Raw genomic sequence first — 26,563 nt, forward strand, 5'->3', positions numbered from 1 at the left:
ACATGTCTGCTCTGATGTATGTGTAGATGTATACCTCCTACACCGAATACCATACTCATACATGACACACAACCGCTCAGCCTTCACCCCCGGATCATACACCGGCATACCCACAATCCTCTGCGACATTTATGTAAATGAGATGGGCGGAGACTACCAATCAGAAAACGGGGGCGTGGCAGCAGTGCATGGGGGCGGGGCGGCAAAGCCTTAGGGCGGCATCCCTATGTCCTCCCATTGAACATTTTAGGGGGCGTGGCTTTCAGCTCCATAAACAGATGTGATAGGCTGCCCTCCTTTCTACTTCCCGGTCACCTCGGTTTCCACCATGGCGGCGCTCAGGCACCTGTTTGTAGTGGCAGAGGTGAGTATCCCCATGTCACTGTTTTCTGCAGAAGTAGCCGATCGCCATCCATAGCACAGAACTGCCACAGTTAACCCCTTTTAGGCTGCACTGCTGAGTACACGCACCGCTGAAGCTGATGCCGCAGATCAATAGCCGACGCTCGCTCGGAGACACATCTTCATTGGGACTCATCTTGCCGCTACGCCAGCAATTGCATTTCCCTGTAATCAGTGCTATAAACAAAGAAGACCGTCAATTTTGGGGAAATTTTTTTTTTTGACTTTTTGCTATAAAATACATTCAATAAAAAAAATGTAAAAAGTCAAATTTCATACATTTAGGCCAAAAAATATTCTGCTGCATGTGTTTTGCTATAAAATCCCACTAGGTGTAAATGTATTGGTTTACATGAAAGTTATAGCAAATGGCAGTACAGATACTGGAATTATTATTTTTTTTTTATACTAGTAATTGCAGCGATCAGCAACTTCTAGCGGAACTGCGGTGGGCATTCTGACGCTGGGTGGGAACTAATGGCCACTGACAAACCCAGAGATACCAACACTGTGATCGGTGGTAATAAAAAGCGCTGACATTGTGATAATGACACTGGGCAGGAAGGGGCTAACATCTGGGCCAATCAGTTGTATCCTGTTGCTCCTGCACTGTGCTGTTTCACTAGGGGAACATGCTTCATGTCCATGCTGACAGGAGAAAGATCTATGTTGTTTACACACAGATCTCTCCCCTCTCACCTTTAGCGGTGATCACCAAGTGCCAGCCGGGACCCAGTGAATGGCAGCGCAGGTAGGATGGTGTGTGCGTTCTCTACCCAAGGCATGAGCGTGCAGGCATCGCACAGACCCCTCTTGGGGCCTGAGGGGGCAGGCATTGCACAGACCCCTCTCTGGGCCAGTGGGTGCCGTCATCGCACAGACCCCTCTCGGGGCCTGAGCGTGCGGGCGTCGCACAGACCCCTCTCGGGGCCTGAGTGTGCAGGCATCGCACAGACCCCTCTCGGGGCCAGTGGGTGCCGTCATCGCACAGACCCCTCTCGGGGCCTGAGCGTGCAGGCATCGCACAGAGCTCTCTCGGGACCCTTCTTTTGGTCTGAAGGTGTAGGCATCGGGACCCTTCTTTGGGTCTGAGAGGGCAGGCATCGGGACCCTTCTTTGTGTCTTAGAGTGCAGGCATTGGGACCCTTCTAGGGGTCTGAGGGTGCAGGCCTAGGGACCCTTCTAGTGGTCTGAGGGTGCAGGCATCGGGACCCTTCTAGGGTTCTGGGGGTACAGGCATCGGGACCAACATTGGGTCTGAGGATGCAGGTATTGGGACCCTTCTTTGGGTCTGATTTTGCAGGCATCGGGTCCCTTCTTTGGCTCTTAGGGTGCATATATCGGGACCCTTCTTTGGGTCTTATGGTGCAGGCATCTGGACCCATGTGGGGTCTGAGGATGCTGGCATCGGGACCCTTCTTTGGGTCTGAGGGTGCAGGCATCAGGACCCATGTGGGATCTGAGGGTGCAGGCTTCGGGATCCTTCTTTGGGTCTGAGGGTGCAGGCATCGAGACCCTTCTAGGGGTCTGAGGGTGCAGGCATCGGGATCCACGTACGGTCTGAGGGTGCTGGCATTGGGACCCTTCTAGAACTCTGAGGGTGCAGGCATTGGGACTCTTCTAGGGGTCTTAGGGTGCAGGCATCGGATCCCACGTAGGGTCTGGGGGTGTAGGCATCGGGACCCTACTAGGGGTCTGAGGGTGCAGGCATCAGGACCCTTCTAGTTTTCTGAGGGTGCAGGCTTCGAGACCCTTCTAGGGTTCTGGGGGTGCAGGCTTCGAGACCCTCCTTTGGGTCTGTGGGTGCAGGTATCGGGTCCCATGTGGGGTCTGAGGGTGCAGGCATCAGGACCCTTCTAGGGATCTGAGGGTGCAGGCATCGGGACCCTTCTAGGCGTCTGAAAGTGCAAGCATTGGTACCCTTCTAGTGGTCTGAGGGTGCAGGCATCCGGACCCTTCTAATGGTCTGAGGGTGCAGGCATTGAGACCTTTCTAGGGTTCTGGGTGTGCAGACATCGGGACCCACATGGGGTCTTAGGGTGCAGGCATTGGGACCCACGTGGGGTCTGAGGGTGCAGGCATCGGGAACCTTCTAGGGGTCTGATGGTGCAGGCTTTGGTACCTTTCCTTGGGTCTTAGCGTGTAGGCATCTGGACCCTTCTTTGGGTCTGAGGGTGCAGGCTTCGGGACCCTTCTTTGGGTCTGAGGGTGCAGGCTACGGGACCTTTCTAGGGGTCCTAGGGTGCAGGCATCGTGACTCTTCTTTGGGTCTGAGGGTGCAGGCATTGGGACCCACGTGGGGTCTGAGGATGCAGGCATTGGGACCTTTCTTTGGGTCTGAGAGTGCAGACATCGGGACTGTTCTAGGATTCTGGGGGTGCAGGCATCGGGACCCACATTGGGTCTGAGGATGCAGGCATCGGGACCCACGTGGGGTCTGAGGGTGCAGGCATCGGGAACCTTCTAGGGGTCTGATGGTGCAGGCTTTGGTACCTTTCCTTGGGTCTTAGCGTGTAGGCATCGGGACCCTTCTTTGGGTCTGAGGGTGCAGGCTTCGGGACCCTTCTTTGGGTCTGAGGGTGCAGGCTACGGGACCTTTCTAGGGGTCCTAGGGTGCAGGCATCGTGACTCTTCTAGGGGTCTGAGGATGCAGGCATTGGGACCTTTCTTTGGGTCTGAGAGTGCAGACATCGGGACTGTTCTAGGATTCTGGGGGTGCAGGCATCGGGACCCACATTGGGTCTGAGGGTGCAGGCATCGGGACCCACATTGGGTCTGAGGATGCAGGCATCGGGACCCACATTGGGTCTGAGGATGCAGGCATCGGGACCCACATTGGGTCTGAGGATGCAGGCATCGGGACCCACATTGGGTCTGAGGATGCAGGCATCGGGACCCACATTGGGTCTGAGGATGCAGGCATCGGGACCCACATTGGGTCTGAGGATGCAGGCATCGGGACCCACATTGGGTCTGAGGATGCAGGCATCGGGACCCACATTGGGTCTGAGGATGCAGGCATCGGGACCCACATTGGGTCTGAGGATGCAGGCATCGGGACCCACATTGGGTCTGAGGATGCAGGCATCGGGACCCACATTGGGTCTGAGGATGCAGGCATCGGGACCCACATTGGGTCTGAGGATGCAGGCATCGGGACCCACATTGGGTCTGAGGATGCAGGCATCGGGACCCACATTGGGTCTGAGGATGCAGGCATCGGGACCCACATTGGGTCTGAGGATGCAGGCATCGGGACCCACATTGGGTCTGAGGATGCAGGCATCGGGACCCACATTGGGTCTGAGGATGCAGGCATCGGGACCCACATTGGGTCTGAGGATGCAGGCATCGGGACCCACATTGGGTCTGAGGATGCAGGCATCGGGACCCACATTGGGTCTGAGGATGCAGGCATCGGGACCCACATTGGGTCTGAGGATGCAGGCATCGGGACCCACATTGGGTCTGAGGATGCAGGCATCGGGACCCACATTGGGTCTGAGGATGCAGGCATCGGGACCCACATTGGGTCTGAGGATGCAGGCATCGGGACCCACATTGGGTCTGAGGATGCAGGCATCGGGACCCACATTGGGTCTGAGGATGCAGGCATCGGGACCCACATTGGGTCTGAGGATGCAGGCATCGGGACCCACATTGGGTCTGAGGATGCAGGCATCGGGACCCACATTGGGTCTGAGGATGCAGGCATCGGGACCCACATTGGGTCTGAGGATGCAGGCATCGGGACCCACATTGGGTCTGAGGATGCAGGCATCGGGACCCACATTGGGTCTGAGGATGCAGGCATCGGGACCCTTCTTTGGGTCTGAGGATGCAGGCATCGGGTCCCTTCTTTTGGTCTTTTGGTGCAGGCATCTGGACCCATGTGGGGTCTGAGGATGCTGGCATCGGGACCCTTCTTTGGGTCATGTGGTGCAGGCATCAGGTCCCATGTGGGGTCTGATGGTGCAGGCATCAGGACCCTTTTTGGGATCTGAGGGTGCAGGTATTTTGAACCCTCATTTGGGATTGAGGGTGCAGGCTTCGGAACCCTTCTTTGGGTCTGAGGGTGCAGGTATTTTGGACCCTCATTTGGGTCTGATGATGCAGGCATCGGGAACCTTCTTTGGGTCTTAGGGTGAGGGATCGGGACCTTTCCATGGCTCTGAGGGTGCAGGAATCGGTACCCACGTGGGGTCTGAGGTTGCAGGCGTCGGGACCCTTCTAGGGGTCTGAGGGTGCTTGCATCGGTACTTTTCTAGGATTCTGGGATTGCAGGCATCGGGACCCACATTGGGTCTGAGGGTGCAGGCATCGGGACCCTTCTTTGGGTCTGAGGGCGCAGGCATCAGGACCCACATTGGGTCTGAGGGTGCAGGTATTGGGACCCTTCTTTGGTTCTTAGGGTGCATATATCGGGACCCTTCTTTGGGTCTTATGGTGCAGGCATCTGGACCCATGTCTGGTCTGATGGTGCAGGCATCAGGACCCTTCTAGGGGTTTGAGAGTGCAGGCATGAGGACCCTTATAGGGGTTTGATGGTGCAGGCATTGAGACCCTTAAAGGAGTGTGAGGGTGCAGGCATTGGTACCCTTCTAGTGGTCTGAGGGTGCAGGCATTGGTACCCTTCTAGTGGTCTGAGGGTGCAGGCATTGGTACCCTTCTAGTGGTCTTAGCGTGCAGGCATTGGGACCCACGTGGGGTCTGAGGGTGCAGACATCGGGACCCATCTTTGGGTCTGAGGGTGCAGGCATCGGGACCCTTCTTTGGGTCTGAGGGTGCAGGCATCGAGACCCTGCTTTGGGTCTGAGGGTGCAGGCTACGGGACCCTTCTAGGGGTCCTAGGGTGCAGGCATTGGGACCCTTCTAGGGGTCATAGGGTGCAGGCATCGGTTCCCACGTTGGGTCTGGGGATCTAGGCATTAGGACCCTGCTAGGGGTCTTAGGGTGCAGGCATTGGGACCCTTCTAGGGTTCTGAGGGTGCAGGTATCGGTACCCATGAGGATTCTAAGGGTGCAGGCATCTGGACTCTTCTAGGGTTCTGGGGGTACAGGCATCGGGCCCCTTCTTTGGGTCTGATTATTCAGGCATCAGGTCCCTTCTTTGGTTCTTAGGGTGCATATATCGGGACCCTTCTTTGGGTCTTATGGTGCAGGCATCTGGACCCATGTGGGGTCTGAGGATGCTGGCATCGGGACCCTTCTTTGGGTGTGAGGGTGCAGGCATCAGGACCATTTTTGGGATCTGAGGGTGCAGGCTTCGGGATCCTTCTTGGGGTCTGAGGGTGCAGGCATCAAGACACTTCTTTGGTTCTTAGGGTGCAGGTATTTTGACCTCATTTGGGTCTTAGGGTGCAAGCATTGGGACCCATCTTTGCGTCTGAGGGTGCAGGCATCGGGACCCTTCTTTGGGTTTGAGGGTGCAGGCATCGGGACCTTTCTTTGGGTCTGAGGGTGCAGGCATCTGGACCCTTCTAGGGGTCTGAGGGTGCAGGCATCGATATCCACATGGAGTATGGGGGAGTAGGCATCGGGACCCTGCTTGGGGTTTGAGGGTGCAGGATCGGGACCCTTCTTTGGGTTTTAGGGTGCAGGCATCAGGACCCACGTGGGGTCTGAGGGTGCAGGTATTGGGACCCTTCTTTGGGTCTGAGGATGCAGGCATTGTGACCCTTATTTGGTTCTTAGGGTTCTATATATCTGGACCCTTCTGTGGGTCTTATGGTGCAAGCATCTGGACCCATGGGGGTCTGATGGTGCAGGCATCAGGACCCAAGTGGGGTCTGATGGTGCAGGCATCAGGACCCTTCTAGGGGTCTGAGGGGGCAGGCATCGAGACCCTTCTTTGGTTCTGAGGGTGCAGATCTCGGGACCCTTCTTTGGGTCTTATGGTGCAGGCATCTTGACCCATGTGGGGTCTGAAGGTGCAGGAATCAGGACCCACATTGGGTCTGAGGGTGCAGGAATCAGAACCCACGTGTGGTCTGATGGTGCAGGCATCGAGACCCTTCTAGGGGTCTGAGGGTGCAGGCATCGTGACCCTTCTAGGGGTCTGAGGGTGCAGGCATTGGGATCCACGTACGGTCTGAGAGTGCTGGCTTTGGGACCCTTCTAGAAATCTGAGGGTGCAGGCATTGGGACTCTTCTAGGGGTCTGAGGGTGCAGGCATCGGAACCCACGTAGGGTCTGGGGGTGTAGGCATCGGGACCCAAGAGGAGTCTGAGGGTGCAGACATCGGGATCTTTCTAGTGGTCTGAGGGTGCAGTCTTCGAGACCCTTCTAGGGTTCTGGGGGTGCAGGCTTCGAGACCCACATAGGGTCTGAGGTTGAAGGCATTGGAACCCACGTGGGGTCTGAGGGTGCAGCCATAGAGATCCACATGGGGTCTGGGGGTGTAGGCATCGGGACCGCTAGGGGTCTGAGGGTACAGGAATTGGGACCCTTCTTTGGGTCTTAGGCTGCAGGTATTGGGACCCTTCTTTGGGTCTGAGGGTGCAGGCATCGGGCCCCTTATTTGGGTCTGAGGGTGTAGGCATCGGGCCCTTTCCAGCGGTCTGAGGGTGTAGGCATCGGGACCTTTCCAGCGGTCTGAGGGTGTAGGCATCGGGACCTTTCCAGCGGTCTGAGGGTGTAGGCATCGGGACCTTTCCAGCGGTCTGAGGGTGTAGGCATCGGAACCTTTCTTTGGGTCTTAGGGTGCAGCCATCGGGACCCTTCTTTGGGTCTTAGGGTGCAGCCATCGGGACCCTTCTTTGGGTCTTAGTGTGCAGCCATCGGGACCCTTCTTTGGGTCTTAGGGTGCAGCCATCGGGACCCTTCTTTGGGTCTTAGGGTGCAGCCATCGGGACCCTTCTTTGGGTCTTAGGGTGCAGCCATCGGGACCCTTCTTTGGGTCTTAGGGTGCAGCCATCGGGACCCTTCTTTGGGTCTTAGGGTGCAGCCATCGGGACCCTTGTTTGGGTCTTAGGGTGCAGCCATCGGGACCCTTCTTTGGGTCTTAGGGTGCAGCCATCGGGACCCTTCTTTGGGTCTTAGGGTGCAGCCATCGGGACCCTTCTTTGGGTCTTAGGGTGCAGCCATCGGGACCCTTCTTTGGGTCTTAGGGTGCAGCCATCGGGACCCTTCTTTGGGTCTTAGGGTGCAGCCATCGGGACCCTTCTTTGGGTCTTAGGGTGCAGCCATCGGGACCCTTCTTTGGGTCTTAGGGTGCAGCCATCGGGACCCTTCTTTGGGTCTTAGGGTGCAGCCATCGGGACCCTTCTTTGGGTCTTAGGGTGCAGCCATCGGGACCCTTCTTTGGGTCTTAGGGTGCAGCCATCGGGACCCTTCTTTGGGTCTTAGGGTGCAGCCATCGGGACCCTTCTTTGGGTCTTAGGGTGCAGCCATCGGGACCCTTCTTTGGGTCTTAGGGTGCAGCCATCGGGACCCTTCTTTGGGTCTTAGGGTGCAGCCATCGGGACCCTTCTTTGGGTCTTAGGGTGCAGGCATCGGGACCCTTCTTTGGGTTCAGAGTGCAGGCATTGGGACCCTTCTAGGGGTCTGAGGGTGCAGGCATTGGGACCCTTCTAGGGGTCTGAGGGTGCAGGCATTGGGACCCTTCTAGGGGTCTGAGGGTGCAGGCATTGGGACCCTTCTAGGGGTCTGAGGGTGCAGGCATCGGGACCCTTCTAGGGGTCTGAGGGTGCAGGCATCGGGACCCTTCTAGGGGTCTGAGGGTGCAGGCATCGGGACCCTTCTAGGGGTCTGAGGGTGCAGGCATCAGGACCCTTTTAGGGGTCTGAGGGTGCAGGCATCGGGATCCACGTACGGACTGAGGGTGCTAGCATTTGGACCCCTCTAGGAATCTGAGGGTGCAGGCATTGGGACTTTTCTAGGGGTCTGAGGGTGCAGGCATCGGAACCCACGTGGGGTCTTGGGGTGTAGGCATCGAGACCCTACTAGTTGTCTGAGGGTGCAGGCATCGGGACCCTTCTAGGGTTCTGGGGGTGCTGGCTTCGAGACCCTTCTAGGGTTCTGGGGGTGCAGGCTTCGAGACCCACATGGGGTCTGAGGGTGAAGGCATTGGGACCCACGTGGGGTCTGAGGGTGCAGCCATAGAGATCCACGTGGGGTCTGGGGGTGTAGACATCGGGAACATGCTAGGGGTCTGAGGGTGCAGGAATTGGGACCCTTCTTTGGGTCTGAGGCTGCAGGTATTAGGACCCTTCTTTGGGTCTGAGGGTGCAAGCATCGTTACCCTTCTTTGGGTCTGAGGGTGCAGTCATCGGGACCCTTCTAGGGGTCCGAGGGTGCATGCATTAGGACCCACGAAGAGTCATAGGGTGCAGGCATCGGTACCCTTTTAGTGGTCTTAGGGTGCATGTATAGGGACCATTTTTAAGTTCTGGGGGTGCAGGCATCAGGACCCTTCTAGGGGTCTGTGGGTGCACGCATTATGACCCACATGGCGTCTGAAGGTGCAGGCATTGTGACCCTTCTATGAGTCTGTGGGTGCAGGCATTGGGTCCCTTCTAGGAGTCTGAGGATGCAAGCATCGGTACCCTTCCTTGGGTCTTAGGGTGCAGGCATCCAGACCCTTCTTTGGGTCTGAGGGTGCAGGCATCGGGACCTTTCTTTGGGTCTGAGGGTGCAGGCATCGAGACCCTTCTAGTGGTCTGAGGATGCAGGCATCGGGACACACGTGGAGTCTGAGAGTGCAGGATTCAGGTTCCTTCTAGGGGTCTGAGGGTGCAGGCATCAGAGCCTTTCTAGGGGTCTGAGGGTGCAGGCATCGGGATCCACGTACGGTCTGAGGGTACTGGCATTGGCACCCTTCTAGTGGTCTTAGGGTGATTGCTTCGACACCCTTCTAGGGTTCTGGGGGTGCAGGCTTCGAGACCTACATGGGGTCTGAGGTTGAAGGCATTCAAACCCACGTGGGGTCTGAGGGTGCAGCCATAGAGATCCACGTAGGGTCTTGGGGTGTAGGCATTGGGACCATGCTAGGGGTCTGAGGGTGCTGGAATTGGGACCCTTCTTTGGGTCTTAGGCTGCAGGTATTGGGACCCTTCTTTGGGTCTGAGGGTGCAAGCATCGGTACCCTTCTTTGGGTCTTAGGGTGCAGGCATCGGAACCTTTCCAGCGGTCTGAGGGTGTAGGCATCGGAACCTTTCTTTGGGTCTTAGGGTGCAGGCATCGGGACCCTTCTTTTGGTCTTAGGGTGCAGGCATTGGGACCATTCTTTGGGTTCAGAGTGCAGGCATTTGGACCCTTCTTTGGGTCTGAGGGTGCAGGCATTTGGACCCTTCTTTGGGTCTGAGGGTGCAGGCATCGGGACCCTTCTTTGGGTCTGAGGGTGCAGGCATCGGGACCCTTCTTTGGGTCTGAGGGTGCAGGCATCGGGACCCTTCTTTGGGTCTGAGGGTGCAGGCATCGGGACCCTTCTTTGGGTCTGAGGGTGCAGGCATCGGGACCCTTCTTTGGGTCTGAGGGTGCAGGCATCTGGATCCTTCTTTGGGTCTGAGGGTGCAGGCATTGGGAACCTTCTTTGGGTCTGAGGGTGAGGATTTGGGACCTTTCCAGAGGTCTGAGTGTGCAGGCATCGGGACCCACCTGGGGTCTCAGGGTGCAGGCATCAGGACCCTTCTAGGGGTCTGAGGGTTCCTACATCGGGACTTTTCTAGGGTTCTGGGGTTGCAGGAATCAGGATCCACATTAGGTCTGAGGGTGCAGGCATCGGGACCCTTCTTTTGGTCTGAGGGTGAAGGTATTGGGACCCTTCTTTGGGTCTGAGGATGCAGGCATCGGGACCCTTTTTTTGTTCTTAGGGTGCATATATCGGGTCCCTTCTTTGGGTCTTATGGTGCTGGCATCTGGACCCATGTGGGGTCTACGGGTGCAGGCATCAGGACCCATGTGGGGTCTGATGGTGTAGGCATCAGGACCCTTTTAGGGGTCTGTGGGTGCAGGCATTGGGACCCTTCTAGGGGTCTGATGGTGCAGTCATTGGTACCCTTCTAGTGGTCTGAGGGTGCAGGCATCGAGACCTTTCTAGGATTCTGGGTATGCAGACATCGAGACCCACGTGGGGTCTTAGGGTGCAGGAATTGGGACCCACGTGGGGTCTGAGTTGGCAGGCATAAGGACCCTTCCTTGGGTCTGAGGGTGCAGGCATCGGGACCCTTCTTTGGGTCTGAGGGTGCAGGCATCGGGACCCTTCTTTGGGTCTGAGGGTGCAGGCATCGGGACCCTTCTTTGGGTCTGAGGGTGCAGGCATCGGGACCCTTCTTTGGGTCTGAGGGTGCAGGCATCGGGACCCTTCTTTGGGTCTGAGGGTGCAGGCATCGGGACCCTTCTTTGGGTCTGAGGGTGCAGGCATCGGGACCCATGTGGGGTCTGAGGGTGCAGGCATCGGGACCCATGTGGGGTCTGAGGGTGCAGGCATCTGGACCCATGTGGGGTCTGAGGGTGCAGGCATCTGGACCCATGTGGGGTCTGAGGGTGCAGGCATCTGGACCCATGTGGGGTCTGAGGGTGCAGGCATCTGGACCCATGTGGGGTCTGAGGGTGCAGGCATCTGGACCCATGTGGGGTCTGAGGGTGCAGGCATCTGGACCCATGTGGGGTCTGAGGGTGCAGGCATCTGGACCCATGTGGGGTCTGAGGGTGCAGGCATCTGGACCCATGTGGGGTCTGAGGGTGCAGGCATCTGGACCCATGTGGGGTCTGAGGGTGCAGGCATCTGGACCCATGTGGGGTCTGAGGGTGCAGGCATCTGGACCCATGTGGGGTCTGAGGGTGCAGGCATCTGGACCCATGTGGGGTCTGAGGGTGCAGGCATCTGGACCCATGTGGGGTCTGAGGGTGCAGGCATCTGGACCCATGTGGGGTCTGAGGGTGCAGGCATCTGGACCCATGTGGGGTCTGAGGGTGCAGGCATCTGGACCCATGTGGGGTCTGAGGGTGCAGGCATCTGGACCCATGTGGGGTCTGAGGGTGCAGGCATCTGGACCCATGTGGGGTCTGAGGGTGCAGGCATCTGGACCCATGTGGGGTCTGAGGGTGCAGGCATCAGGATCCATGTGGGGTCTGATGGTGCAGGCATTAGGACCCTTTTTTGGGTCTGAGAGTGTAGGCATCGGGTTCCTTCTTTGGGCTTGAGAGTGCAGGCATCGAGACCCTTCTAGGGGTCCTAGGGTGCAGGCATCGGGACCCTTCTAGGGGTCCTAGGGTGCAGGCATTGGGACCCTTCTAGTGGTCTGAGGGTGCAGGCATCGGGACCCACGTGTGGTCTGAGAGTTCTCGCAGCGGGATCCTTCTAGTTGTCTGAGGGTGCTGGCATTGGAACCCTTTTAGTGGACTTAGGGTGCATGTATAGGGACCATTTTTGAGTTCTGGGGGTTCAGGCATCGGGACCCTTCTAGGGGTCTGTGGGTGCACGCATTATGACCCAGGTCCCATGTGGGGTCTGATGGTGCAGGCATCTGTACCCATGGGGGTCTGAGGGTGCAGGCATTGGGACCCACGTTAGGTCTGAGGGTGCAGGCATTGGGACCCTTCTAGGAGTCTGTGGATTCAAGCATCGGTACCCTTCCTTGGGTCTGAGGGTGCAGGCATCGGGACCTTTCTTTGGGTCTGAGGGTGCAGGCATCGGGACCCTTCTAGTGGTCTGACGATGCAGGCATCGGGACACATGTGGGGTCTGAGGGTGCAGGCTTCAGGTCCTTTCTAGGGGTCTGAGGGTGCAGGCATCGGGACCCTTCTAGGGGTCTGAGGGTGCAGGCATTTCGACCTTTCTAGGGGTCTGAGGGTGCACGCATCGGTTCCCACGTTGGGTCTGGGGATCTAGGCATTAGGACCCTGCTAGGGGTCTTAGGGTGCAGGCATTGGGACCCTTCTAGGGTTCTGAGGGTGCAGGTATCGGTACCCATGAGGATTCTAAGGGTGCAGGCATCTGGACTCTTCTAGGGTTCTGGGGGTGCAGGCATCGGGCCCCTTCTTTGGGTCTTATTATTCAGGCATCAGGTCCCTTCTTTGGTTCTTGGGGTGCATATATATCGGGACCCTTCTTTGGGTCTTATGGTGCAGGCATCTGGACCCATGTGGGGTCTGAGGATGCTGGCATCGGGACCCTTCTTTGGGTGTGAGGGTGCAGGCATTAGGACACATGTGGGGTCTAAGGGTGCAGGCATCAGGACCATTTTTGGGATCTGAGGGTGCAGGCTTCGGGATCCTTCTTGGGGTCTGAGGGTGCAGGCATCAAGACCCTTCTTTGGTTCTTAGGGTGCAGGTATTTTGACCTCATTTGGGTCTTAGGGCATTGGGACCCATCTTTGCGTCTGAGGGTGCAGGCATCGGGACCCTTCTTTGGGTTTGAGGGTGCAGGCATCGGGACCTTTCTTTGGTTCTGAGGGTGCAGGCATCTGGACCCTTCTAGTGGTCTTGCTGTGCAGGCATTGGGACCCTTCTAGGGGTCTGAGGGTGCAGGCATCGATATCCACATGGAGTATGGGGGAGTAGGCATCGGGACCCTGCTTGGGGTCTGAGGGTGCAGGATCGGTACCCTTCTTTGGTTCTGAGGGTGCAGGCATCGGTACCCTTCTTTGGGTTTTAGGGTGCAGGCATCGGGACCCTTCTTTGGTTCTTGGGGTTCTATATATCTGGACCCTTCTGTGGGTCTTATGGTGCAGGCATCTGGACCCATGGGGGTCTGAGGGTGCAGGCATCAGGACCCAAGTGGGGTCTGAGGGGGCAGGTATCGGGACCCTTCTAGGGGTCTGAGGGGGCAGGCATCGGGACCCTTCTAGGGGTCTGAGGGTGCAGGCTTTGGGACCCTTCTTTGGTTCTGAGGGTGCAGATCTCGGGACCCTTCTTTGGGTCTTATGGTGCAGGCATCTTGACCCATGTGGGGTCTGAAGGTGCAGGAATCAGGACCCACATTGGGTCTGAGGGTGCAGGAATCAGAACCCACGTGTGGTCTGAGGGTGCAGGCATTGAGACCCTTCTAGGGGTCTGAGGGTGCAGGCATTGAGACCCTTCTAGGGGTCTGAGGGTGCAGGCATCGAGACCCTTCTAGGGGTCTGAGGGTGCAGGCATCGAGACCCTTCTAGGGGTCTGAGGGTGCAGGCATCGAGACCCTTCTAGGGGTCTGAGGGTGCAGGCATCGTGACCCTTCTAGGGGTCTGAGGGTGCAGGCATCGTGACCCTTCTAGGGGTCTGAGGGTGCAGGCATCAGAACCCTTCTAAGGGTCTGAGGGTGCAGGCATTGGGATCCACGTACGGTCTGAGAGTGCTGGCTTTTGGACCCTTCTAGAAATCTGAGGGTGCAGGCATTGGGACTCTTCTAGGGGTCTGAGGGTGCAGGCATCGGAACCCACGTAGGGTCTGGGGGTGTAGGCATCGGGACCCTACTAGGGGTCTGAGGGTGTAGGCATCGGAACCCAAGAGGAGTCTGAGGGTGCAGACATCGGGATCTTTCTACTGGTCTGAGGGTGCAGTCTTCGAGACCCTTCTAGGGTTCTGGGGGTTAAGGCTACGAGACCCTTCTAGGGTTCTGGGGGTGCAGGCTTCGAGACCCACATAGGGTCTGAGGTTGAAGGCATTGGAACCCACGTGGGGTCTGAGGGTGCATCCATAGAGATCCACATGGGGTCTGGGGGTGTAGGCATCGGGACCGCTAGGGGTCTGAGGGTACAGGAATTGGGACCCTTCTTTGGGTCTTAGGCTGCAGGTATTGGGACCCTTCTTTGGGTCTGAGGGTGCAAGCATCGGTACCCGTCTTTGGGTCTGAGGGTGCAGGCATCGGGACCCTTCTTTGGGTTTGAGGGTGCAGGCATCGGGACCTTTCCAGCGGTCTGAGGGTGTAGGCATCGGAACCTTTCTTTGGGTCTTAGGGTGCAGCCATCGGGACCCTTCTTTGGGTCTTAGGGTACAGCCATCGGGACCCTTCTTTGGGTCTTAGGGTACAGCCATCGGGACCCTTCTTTGGGTCTTAGGGTACAGCCATCGGGACCCTTCTTTGGGTCTTAGGGTGCAGCCATCGGGACCCTTCTTTGGGTCTTAGGGTGCAGCCATCGGGACCCTTCTTTGGGTCTTAGGGTGCAGCCATCGGGACCCTTCTTTGGGTCTTAGGGTGCAGGCATTGGGACCCTTCTTTGGGTTCAGAGTGCAGGCATTGGGACCCTTCTAGGGGTCTGAGTGTGCAGGCATCGGGACCCTTCTAGTGGTCTGAGGGTGCAGGCATCAGAACCCCTTTAGGGGTCTGAGGGTGCAGGCATCGGGATCCACGTACGGTCTGAGGGTGCTAGCATTTGGACCCCTCTAGGAATCTGAGGGTGCAGGCATTGGGACTTTTCTAGGGGTCTGAGGGTGCAGGCATCGGAACCCACGTGGGGTCTTGGGGTGTAGGCATCGAGACCCTACTAGGGGTCTGAGGGTGCAGGCATCAGGACCCTTCTAGGGTTCTGGGGGTGCTGGCTTCGAAACCCTTCTAGGGTTCTGGGGGTGCTGGCTTCGAGACCCACATGGGGTCTGAGGGTGAAGGCATTGGGACCCACGTGGGGTCTGAGGGTGCAGCCATAGAGATCCACGTGGGGTCTGGGGGTGTAGACATCGGGAACATGCTAGGGGTCTGAGGGTGCAGGAATTGGGACCCTTCTTTGGGTCTGAGGCTGCAGGTATTAGGACCCTTCTTTGGGTCTGAGGGTGCAAGCATCGTTACCCTTCTTTAAGTCTAAGGATGCAGGCATCGGGAACCTTCTTTGGGTCTGAGGGTGCAGGGATCGGGACCTTTCCAGGGGTCCGAGGGTGCATGCATTAGGACCCACGAAGAGTCACCCTTTCCAGCGGTCTGAGGGTGTAGGCTTCGGAACCTTTTATTGGGTCTTGGGGTGCAGGCATCGGGACCCTTCTTTGGGTCTGAGGGTGCAGGCATCGGGACCCTTCTTTGGGTCTGAGGGTGCAGGCATCGGGACCCTTCTTTGGGTCTGAGGGTGCAGGCATCGGGACCCTTCTTTGGGTCTGAGGGTGCAGGCATCGGGACCCTTCTTTGGGTCTGAGGGTGCAGGCATCGGGACCCTTCTTTGGGTCTGAGGGTGCAGGCATCGGGACCCTTCTTTGGGTCTGAGGGTGCAGGCATCGGGACCCTTCTTTGGGTCTGAGGGTGCAGGCATCGGGACCCTTCTTTGGGTCTGAGGGTGCAGGCATCGGGACCCTTCTTTGGGTCTGAGGGTGCAGGCATCGGGACCCTTCTTTGGGTCTGAGGGTGCAGGCATCGGGACCTTTCCAGGGGTCTGAGGGTGCAGGCATCGGGACCCACGTGTGGTCTGAGGATTCTGGCAGTGGGACCCTTCTAGGGGTCTGAGGGTGCAGGCATTGGAACCCTTCTAGGGGTCTGAGGGTGCAGTCATCGGGACCCTTCTAGGGGTCCGAGGGTGCATGCATTAGGACCCACGAAGAGTCATAGGGTTCAGGCATTGGTACCCTTTTAGTGGTCTTAGGGTGCATGTATAGGGACCATTTTTAAGTTCTGGGGGTGCAGGCATCAGGACCCTTCTAGGGGTCTGTGGGTGCACTCATTATGACCCACATGGCGTCTGAAGGTGCAGGCATTGTGACCCTTCTATGAGTCTGTGGGTGCAGGCATTGGGTCCCTTCTAGGAGTCTGAGGATGCAAGCATCGGTACCCTTCCTTGGGTCTTAGGGTGCAGGCATCGGGACCTTTCTTTGGGTCTGAGGGTGCAGGCATCGAGACCCTTCTAGTGGTCTGAGGATGCAGGCTTCAGGTTCCTTCTAGGGGTCTGAGGGTGCAGGCATCGGGACCCTTCTAGGGGTCTGAGGGTGCAGGCATCGGTACCCACGTTGGGTCTTGGGATGTAGGCATTAGGACCCTGCTAGGGGTCTGTGGGTGCAGGCATCGGTACCCACGTGGGGTTTGGGGGTGTACGAATTGGGATCCTGCTAGAGGTCTTAGGGTGCAGGCATTGGGACCCTTCTAGGGGTCTGAGGTTGAAGCATCGGGACCCATGATGAGTCTAAGGGTGCAGGCATCGGGACTCTTCTAGGGTTCTGGGGGTGAAGGCATCGGGATGCACATTGGGTCTGAGGATGCAGGTATTGGGACCCTTCTTTGGGTCTGATTATGCAGGCATCAGGTCCCTTTTTTGGTTCTTAGGGTACATATATCGGGACCCTTCTTTGGGTCTTATGGTGCAGGCATCTTGACCCATGTGGGGTCTGAGAATGCTGGCATCGGGACCCTTCTTTGGGTCTGAGGGTGCAGGCATCAAGACCCTTTTTGGGATCTGAGGGTGCAGGCTTTGGGATCCTTCTTGGGGTCTGAGGGTGCAGGCATCAAGACCCTTCTTTGGTTCTTAGGGTGCAGGTATTTTGACCCTCATTTGGGTCTGAGGGTGCAAGTATTGGGACCCATCTTTGCGTCTGAGGGTGCAGGCATCGGGAGCCTTCTTTGGGTCCGAGGGTGCAGGCATCGGGACCCTTCTTTGGGTCTGTGGGTGCAGGCATTGGGACCCCTCTAGGGGTCTGAGGGTGCAGGCATCGAGATGCACATGGAGTCTGGGGGTGTAAGCATCGGGACCCTGCTAGGGGTCTTAGGGTGCAGGTATTTGGACCCTTCTTTGGGTCTTAGGGTGCAGGCATCGGTACCCTTCTTTGGGTCTTAGGGTGCAGGCATTGGGACCCATCTTTGCGTCTGAGGGTGCAGGCATTGGGAGCCTTCTTTTGGTCTGAGGGTACAGGCATTGGGACCCTTCTTTGGGTCTGAGGGTGCAGGCATCTGGATCCTTCTTTGGGTCTGAGGGTGCAGGCATTTGGAACCTTCTTTGGGTCTGAGTGTGAGGATTTGGGACCTTTCCAGGGGTTTTAGGGTGCAGGCATCGGGACCCACGTGGGGTCTGAGGGTGCAGGCATCAGGACCCTTCTAGGGGTCTGAGGGTGCTTGCATCGGGACTTTTCTTGGGTTCTGGGGCTTCAGGCATCGGAACCCACATTAGGTCTGAGGGTGCAGGCATCGGGACCCATCTTTGGGTCTGAGGGTGCAGGCATCAGGACCCTTTTTTGGGTCTGAGGGTGCAGGTATTGGGACCCTTCTTTGGGTCTGAGGATGCAGGCATCTGGACCCTTCTTTGGTTCTTAGGGTGCATATATCGGGTCCCTTCTTTGGGTCTTATGGTGCAGGCATCTGGACCCATGTGGGGTCTGAGGGTTCAGGCATCAGAACCCATGTGGGGTCTGAGGGTGCAGGCATCAGGACCCTTCTAGGGGTCTGAGGGTGCAGTCATCAGGACCCTTCTAGGGGTCTGAGGGTGCAGGCATCGGGACCTTTCCAGGGGTCTGAGCGTGCAGGCATCGGGACCCACGTGTGGTCTGAGGGTTCTCGCAGCGGGATCCTTCTAGTTGTCTGAGGCTGCAGGCATTGGAACCCTTCTAGGGGTCTGAGGGTGCAGGCATCGGGACCCTTTTAGTGGACTTAGGGTGCATGTATAGGGACCATTTTTGAGTTCTGGGGGTTCAGGCATCGGGACCCTTCTAGGGGTCTGTGGGTGCACGCATTATGACCCAGGTCCCATGTGGGGTCTGATGGTGCAGGCATCTGTACCCATGGGGGTCTGAGGGTGCAGGCATTGGGACCCTTCTATGAGTCTTTGGGTGCAGGCATTGGGTCCCTTCTAGGAGTCTGAGGATTCAAGCATCGGTACCCTTCCTTGGGTCTTAGGGTGCAGGCATCGGGACCCTTCTTTGGGTCTGAGGGTGCAGGCATCCAGACCCTTCTTTGGGTCTGAGGGTGCAGGCATCGGGACCTTTCTTTGGGTCTGAGGGTGCAGCCATCGGGACACATGTGGGTCTGAGGGCGCAGGCTATAGGTCCTTTCTAGGGGTCTGAGGGTGCAGGCATCGGGATCCTTCTAGGGGTCTGAGGGTGCAGGCATTTGGACCTTTCTAGGGGTCTGAGGGTGCACGCATCGGTTCCCACGTTGGGTCTGGGGATCTAGGCATTAGGACCCTGCTAGGGGTCTTAGGGTGCAGGCATTGGGACCCTTCTAGGGTTCTGAGGGTGCAGGTATCGGTACCCATGAGGATTCTAAGGGTGCAGGCATCTGGACTCTTCTAGGGTTCTGGGGGTGCAGGCATCGGGCCCCTTCTTTGGGTCTGATTATTCAGGCATCAGGTCCCTTCTTTGGTTCTTAGGGTGCATATATCGGGACCCTTCTTTGGGTCTTATGGTGCAGGCATCTGGACCCATGTGGGGTCTGAGGATGCTGGCATCGGGACCCTTCTTTGGGTGTGAGGGTGCAGGCATCAGGACCATTTTTGGGATCTGAGGGTGCAGGCTTCGGGATCCTTCTTGGGGTCTGAGGGTGCAGGCATCAAGACCCTTATTTGGTTCTTAGGGTGCAGGTATTTTGACCTCATTTGGGTCTTAGGGTGCAGGCATTGGGACCCATCTTTGCGTCTGAGGGTGCAGGCATCGGGACCCTTCTTTGGGTTTGAGGGTGCAGGCATCGGGACCTTTCTTTGGGTCTGAGGGTGCAGGCATCTGGACCCTTCTAGTGGTCTTGCTGTGCAGGCATTGGGACCCTTCTAGGGGTCTGAGGGTGCAGGCATCGATATCCACATGGAGTATGGGGGAGTAGGCATTGGGACCCTGCTTGGGGTCTGAGGGTGCAGGATCGGGACCCTTCTTTGGGTCTAAGGGTGCAGGCATCAGGACCCACGTGGGGTCTGAGGCTGCAGGTATTAGGACCCTTCTTTGGGTCTGAGGGTGCAAGCATCGTTACCCTTCTTTGGGTCTAAGGGTGTAGGTTTCGGAACCTTTTATTGGGTCTTAGGGTGCAGGCATCGGGACCCTTCTTTGGGTCTGAGGGTGCAGGCATCGGGAACCTTCTTTGGGTCTGAGGGTGCAGGCATCGGGACCTTTCCAGGGGTCTGAGGGTGCAGGCATCGGGACCCACGTGTGGTCTGAGGATTCTGGCAGCGGGACCCTTCTAGGGGTCTGAGGGTGCAGGCATTGGAACCCTTCTAGGGGTCTGAGGGTGCAGTCATCGGGACCCTTCTAGGGGTCCGAGGGTGCATGCATTAGGACCCACGAAGAGTCATAGGGTGCAGGCATCGGTACCCTTTTAGTGGTCTTAGGGTGCATGTATAGGGACCATTTTTAAGTTCTGGGGGTGCAGGCATCAGGACCCTTCTAGGGGTCTGTGGGTGCACGCATTATGACCCACATGGCGTCTGAAGGTGCAGGCATTGTGACCCTTCTATGAGTCTGTGGGTGCAGGCATTGGGTTCCTTCTAGGAGTCTGAGGATGCAAGCATCGGTACCCTTCCTTGGGTCTTAGGGTGCAGGCATCGGGACCCTTCTTTGGCTCTGAGAGTGCAGGCATCCAGACCCTTCTTTGGGTCTGAGGGTGCAGGCATCGGGACCTTTCTTTGGGTCTGAGGGTGCAGGCATCGAGACCCTTCTAGTGGTCTGAGGATGCAGGCATCGGGACACACGTGGAGTCTGAGGGTGCAGGCTTCAGGTTCCTTCTAGGGGTCTGAGGGTGCAGGCATTGGTACCCTTCTAGGGGTCTGAGGGTGCAGGCATCGGTACCCACGTTGGGTCTTGGGATGTAGGCATTAGGACCCTGCTAGGGGTCTGTGGGTGCAGGCATCGGTACCCACGTGGGGTTTGGGGGTGTAGGAATTGGGATCCTGCTAGAGGTCTTAGGGTGCAGGCATTGGGACCCTTCTAGGGGTCTGAGGTTGAAGCATCGGGACCCATGATGAGTCTAAGGGTGCAGGCATCGGCACTCTTCTAGGGTTCTGGGGGTGAAGGCATCGGGATGCACATTGGGTCTGAGGATGCAGGCATTGGGACCCTTCTTTGGGTCTGATTATGCAGGCATCAGGTCCCTTTTTTGGTTCTTAGGGTACATATATCGGGACCCTTCTTTGGGTCTTATGGTGCAGGCATCTTGACCCATGTGTGGTCTGAGAATGCTGGCATCGGGACCCTTCTTTGGGTCTGAGGGTGGAGGCATCAAGACCCTTTTTGGGATCTGAGGGTGCAGGCTTCGGGATCCTTCTTGGGGTCTGAGGGTGCAGGCATCAAGACCCTTCTTTGGTTCTTAGGGTGCAGGTATTTTGACCCTCATTTGGGTCTGAGGGTGCAGGTATTGGGACCCATCTTTGCGTCTGAGGGTGCAGGCATCGGGAGCCTTCTTTGGGTCCGAGGGTGCAGGCATCGGGACCCTTCTTTGGGTCTGAGGGTGCAGGCATCTGGACCCTTCTAGGGGTCTGAGGGTTCTGGCAGTGGGACCCTTCTAGGGGTCTTGGGGGGCAGGCATCTGGACCCTTCTAGAGGTCTTGGGGTGCAGGCATCTGGACCCTTCTAGGGGTCTGAGGGTGCAGGCATCGGGACCCTTCTAGGGGTCTTAGGGTTCTGGCAGTGGGACCCTTCTTTAGGTCTGAGGGTGCAGGCATCGGGACCCATGTGAGGTCTGAGGGTGTAGGCATCGGGAACCTTCTTTGGGTCTGAGGGTGCAGGCATCGGGACCTTTCCAGAGGTCTTAGGGTGTAGGCATTGGAACCTTTCTTTGGGTCTTGGGGTACAGGCATCGGTACCCTTCTTAGGGTTTGAGGGTGCAGGCATCGGGACCCTTATTTGAGTCTTAGGGTGCAGGCATCGGGACCCTTCTTTGGGTTCTGAGTGCAGGCATCGGGACCCTTCTTTGGGTCTGAGGGTGCAGGCATCGGGACCCTTCTTTGGGTCTGAGGGTGCAGGCATCGGGACCCTTCTTTGGGTCTGAGGGTGCAGGCATCGGGACCCTTCTTTGGGTCTGAGGGTGCAGTCATCGGGACCCTTCTTTGGGTCTGAGGGTGCAGGCATCGGGACCCTTCTTTGGGTCTGAGGGTGCAGGCATCGGGACCCTTCTTTGGGTCTGAGGGTGCAGGCATCGGGACCCTTCTTTGGGTCTGAGGGTGCAGGCATCGGGACCCTTCTTTGGGTCTGAGGGTGCAGGCATCGGGACCCTTCTTTGGGACTGAGGGTGCAGGCATCGGGAATCTTCTTTGGGTCTGAGGGTGAGGATTTGGGACCTTTTCAGAGGTCTGAGGGTGCAGGCATCGGGACGCACCTGGGGTCTGAGGGTGCAGGCATCGGGACCCTTCTAGGGATCTGAGGGTTCTTGCATCAGGACTTTTCTAGGGTTCTGGGGTTGCAGGCATCAGGACCAACATTAGGTCTGAGGGTGCAGGCATCGGTACCCTTATTTGGGTCGGAGGGTGCAGGTATTGGGACCCTTCTTTGGGTCTGAGGATGCAGGCATCGGGAAACTTCTTTTGTTCTTAGGGTGCATATATCGGGTCCCTTCTTTGGGTCTTATGGTGCAGGCATCAGGACCCATTTGGGGTCTGATGGTGCAGGCATCAGGACCCTTCTAGGGGTCTGATGGTGCAGGCATTGGTACCCTTCTAGGGGTCTGATGGTGCAGGCATTGGTACCCTTCTAGATGTCTGATGGTGCAGGCATTGGTACCCTTCTAGTGGTCTGATGGTGCAGGCTTCGAGACCTTTCTAGGGTTCTGGGTGTGCAGACATCGAGACCCATGTGGGGTCTTAGGGTGCAGGCATCAGGACCCTTCTAGGAGTCTGAGGGTGCAGGCATCGGGACCCTTCTTTGGGTCTTATGGTGCAGGCATCGGGACCCTTCTTTGGGTCTTATGGTGCAGGCATCAGGACCCATGTGGGGTCTTATGGTGCAGGCATCAGGACCCTTTTTGGGGTCTGAGGGTGTAGGCATCGGGATCCTTCTAGGGGTCTGAGGGTGCAGGCATCGGGACCCTTCTAGGGGTCTGAGGGTGCAGGCATCAGAAACCTTTTAGGGGTCTAAGGGTTCAGGCATCGGGATCCACGTACCGTCTGAGGGTGCAGGCTTTGGGACTCTTCTAGGGGTCTGAGGGTGCAGGCATCGGAACCCACGTGGAGTCTGAGGGTGCAGGCGTCGGGACCCTTCTAGTGGTCTGAGGGTGCAGGCTTCGAGACCCTTCTAGGGCTCTGGGAGTGCAGGCTTCGAGACCCTTCTAGGGTTCTGGGGGTGCAGGCTTCGAGACCCACATGGGGTCTGAGGGTGAAGGCATTGGGACCCACGTAGGGTCTGAGGGTGCAGCCATAGAGATCAACGTGGGGTCTGAGGGTGTAGGCATCGGGACCAAGCTAGGGGTCTGAGGGTGCAGGAATTGGGACCCTTCTTTGGGTCAGAGGCTACAGGTATTAGGACCCTTCTTTGAGTCTGAGGGTGCAAGCATCGGTACCCTTCTTTGGGTCTTAGGGTGCAGGCATTGTGACCCATGTGGGGTCTTAGGGTGCAGGCAGCGAGCTCCACGTGGGGTCTGGGGGTGTAGTCATCGGGACCCTGCTACGGGTCTTAGGGTGCAGGAATCGGGACCCTTCCTTGGGTCTGAGGCTGCAGGTATTTGGACCCTTCTTTGGGTCTGAGGGTGCAGTCATCAGTACCCTTCTTTGTGTCTTAGGGTGCAGGGATCGGGACCCTTCTTTGGGTCTAAGGGTGCAGGCATCGGGACCCTTCTTTGGGTCTGAGGGTGCAGGCATCGGGACCCTTCTTTGGGTCTGAGGGTGCAGGCATCGGGACCCTTCTTTGGGTCTGAGGGTGCAGGCATCGGGACCCTTCTTTGGGTCTGAGGGTGCAGGCATCGGGACCCTTCTTTGGGTCTGAGGGTGCAGGCATCGGGACCCTTCTTTGGGTCTGAGGGTGCAGGCATCGGGACCCTTCTTTGGGTCTGAGGGTGCAGGCATCGGGATCCTTCTAGGAGTCTGAGGATGCAAGCATCGGTACCCTTCCTTGGGTCTTAGGGTGCAGGCATCGGGACCCTTCTTTGGTTCTGAGAGAGCAGGCATCGGGACCTTTCTTTGGGTCTGAGGGTGCAGGCATCGGGACCCTTTAAGTGTTCTGAGGGTGCAGGCATCGGGACACACGTGGGGTCTGAGGGTGCAGGCTTCAGGTCCCTTCTAGGGGTCTGAGGGTGCAGGCATTGGGACCCTTCTAGGGGTCTGAGGGTGCAGGCATTGGGACCTTTCTAGGGGTCTGAGGGTGCAGGCATCGGTACCCATGTTGGGTCTGGGGATGTAGGCATTAGGACCCTGCTAGGGGTCTGAGGGTGCAGGCATTGGGACCCTTCTAGGGGTCTAAGGGTGCAGGCATCGGTACCCACGTGGGGTCTGAGGGTGTAGAAATTTGGACCCTGCTAGAGGTCTTAGGGTGCAGGCATTGGGACCCTTCTAGGGGTCTGAGGTTTAATCATCGGGACCCATGAGGAGTCTAAGGGTGCAGGCATCGGGACTCTTCTAGGGTTCTGGGGGTGAAGGCATCGGGACCCACTTTGGGTCTGAGGATGCAGGCATCGGGACCCTTCTTTGGGTTTGATTATGCAGGCATCAGGTCCCTTCTTTGGTTCTTAGGGTGCATATATCGGGACCTTTCTTTGGGTCTTTTGGTGCAGGCATCTGGACCCATGTTGGGTCTGAGGATGCTGGCATCGGGACCCTTCTTTGGGTCTTAGGGTGCAGGCATCAAGACCCTTTTTGGGATCTGAGGGTGCAGGCTTCGGGATCCTTCTTGGGGTCTGAGGGTGCAGGCATCAAGACCCTTCTTTGGTTTTTATGGTGCAGGTATTTTGACCCTCGTTTGGCTCTGAGGGTGCAGGTATTGGGACCCATCTTTGCGTCTGAGGGTGCAGGCATCGGGACCCTTCTTTGGGTCTGAGGGTGCAGGCATCTGTACACTTCTAGTGGTCTGACTGTGCAGGCATTGGGACCCTTGTAGGGGTCTGAGGGTGCAGGCATCGAGATCCACATGGAGTCTGGGGGTGTAGGCATCGGGACCCTGCTACAGGTCTGAGGGTGCAGGAATCGGGTCCCTTCTTTTGGTCTGAGGCTGCAGGTATTGGGACCCTACTTTGGTTCTGAGGGTGCAGGCATCGGTACCCTTCTTTGGGTCTGAGGGTGCAGGCATCGAGACCCTTCTTTGGGTTTGAGGGTGCAGGCATCGGGAACCTTCTTTGGGTCTGAGGGTGCAGGCATCGAGACCCTTCTTTGGGTCTGAGGGTGCAGGCATCGGGAACCTTCTTTGGGTCTGAGGGTGCAGGCATCGAGACCCTTCTAGGGTTCTGACGGGGGGAAGGCATCAGGACCCACGTGGGCACTGAGGGTGCAGGCATTGGGACCCATGTGGGGTCTGAGGGTGCAGGCATGGGGACTCTCCTAGGGGTCTTAGGGTGCAGGCATCGAGCTCCACGTGGGGTCTGGGGGTGTAGTCATCGGGACCCTTCTAGGGGTCTTAGGGTGCAGGAATCGGGACCCTTCTTTGTGTCTTAGGGTGCAGGGATTGGGACCCTTCTTTGGGTCTGAGAGTGCAGGCATCAGAACCCTTCTTTGGGTCGGAGGGTGCAGGCATCGGGACCATTCTTTGGGCCTGAGGGTGCAGGCATCGGGACCCTACTTTGGGTCTGAGGGTGCAGGCATCTGGATGCTTCTTTGTGTCTTAGGGTACAGGCATCGGGAACCTTCTTTGGGTCTGAGGGTGCAGGCATCGGGACCTTTCCAGGGGTCTGAGGGTGCAGGCATCAGGACCCACGTGTGGTCTGAGGGTTCTGGCAGCGGGACCCTTCTAGGGTTCTGAAGGTGCAAGCATCGTGACCCTTCTAGGGGTCCGAGGGTGCATGCATTAGGACCTACGAGGAGTCTGAGGGTGCAGGCATCGGTACCCTTTTAGTGGTCTTAGGGTGCATGTATAGGGACCATTTTTGAGTTCTGGGGGTGCAGGCATCAGGACCCTTCTAGGGGTCTGTGGGTGCACGCATTATGACCCACATGGGGTCTGAAGGTGCAGGCATTGGGACCCTTCTAGGAGTCTGAGGATGCAAGCATCGGTACCCTTCCTTGGGTCTTAGGGTGCAGGCATCGGGACCCTTCTTAGGTTCTGAGAGTGCAGGCATCCAGACCCTTCTTTGGGTCTTAGGGTGCAGGCATCGGGACCCTTCTAGTGGTTTGAGGATGCAGGCATTGGGACACATTTGGGGTCTGAGGGTGCAGGCTTCAGGTCCTTTCTAGGGGTCTGAGGGTGCAGGCATTGGGACCTTTCTAGGGGTCTGAGGGTGCAGGCATCGGTACCCACGTTGGGTCTGGTGATTTAGGCATTAGGTCCCTGCTAGGGGTCTGAGGGTGCAGGCATTGGGACCCTTCTAGGCGTCTGAGGGTGCAGGCATCGGTACCCACATGGTGTCTGGGGGTGTAGGAATTGGGACCCTGCTAGAGGTCTGAGGGTGCAGGTATTGGGACCCTTCTAGGGGTCTGAGGGTGCAGGCATCGGGACTCTTCTAGGGTTCTGGGGGATCAGGCATCGGGACCCACATTAAGTCTGAGGATGCAGGCATCGGGACCCTTCTTTGGGTCTGATTATGCAGGCATCAGGTCCCTTCTTTGGTTCTTAGGGTGCATATATCGGGATCCTTCTTTGGGTCTTATGGTGCAGGCATCTGGACCCATGTGGGGTCTGAGATGCTGGCATCAGGACCCTTCTTTGGGTCTGAGGGTGCAGACATCAGGACCCATGTGAGGTCTGTGGGTGCAGGCATCAGGACCCTTTTTGGGATCTGAGGGTGCAGGCCTCGGGATCCTTCTTAGGGTCTGGGGGTGAAAGGAATCGGGACCCTACTAGGGGTCTGAGGGTGTAGGCATCAGGGCCCAAGAGGAGTCTGAGGGTGCAGGCATCGGGACCCACATGGGGTCTGAGGGTGAAGGCATTGGAACCCACGTGGGGTCTGAGGGTGCAGCCATAGAGATCCACATGGGGTCTGGGGGTGTAGGCATCGGAACCATGCTAGGGGTCTGAGGGCGCAGGAATTGGGACCCTTCTTTGTGTCTTAGGCTGCAGGTATTGGGACCTTTCTTTGGGTCTGAGGGTGCAAACATCGGTACCTTTCTTTGGGTCTCAGGGTGCAGGCATCAGGACCCTTTTTGGGGTCTGAGGGTGTAGGCATCGGGATCCTTCTAGGGGTCTGAGGGTGCAGGCATCGGGACCCTTCTAGGGGTCTGAGGGTGCAGGCATCAGAAACCTTTTAGGGGTCTAAGGGTTCAGGCATCGGGATCCACGTACCGTCTGAGGG

At 57.6% G+C, this 26,563-nt stretch overlaps 1 pseudogene; it reads left to right on the top strand.

Moving 5' to 3' along the window:
- The first annotated feature begins 275 nt into the window (after positions 1-275).
- LOC149429323 (putative proline--tRNA ligase, mitochondrial) overlaps positions 276-26,563 on the top strand; it is a 53,000-nt pseudogene continuing 26,712 nt past the window's right edge.

This window comes from Staurois parvus, unplaced genomic scaffold (genome assembly GCF_062004578.1).
Source record: "Staurois parvus isolate SC_StPar_1 unplaced genomic scaffold, SC_StPar_1.0 ptg002753l, whole genome shotgun sequence".
In the NCBI taxonomy this organism is placed as follows: domain Eukaryota; kingdom Metazoa; phylum Chordata; class Amphibia; order Anura; family Ranidae; genus Staurois; species Staurois parvus.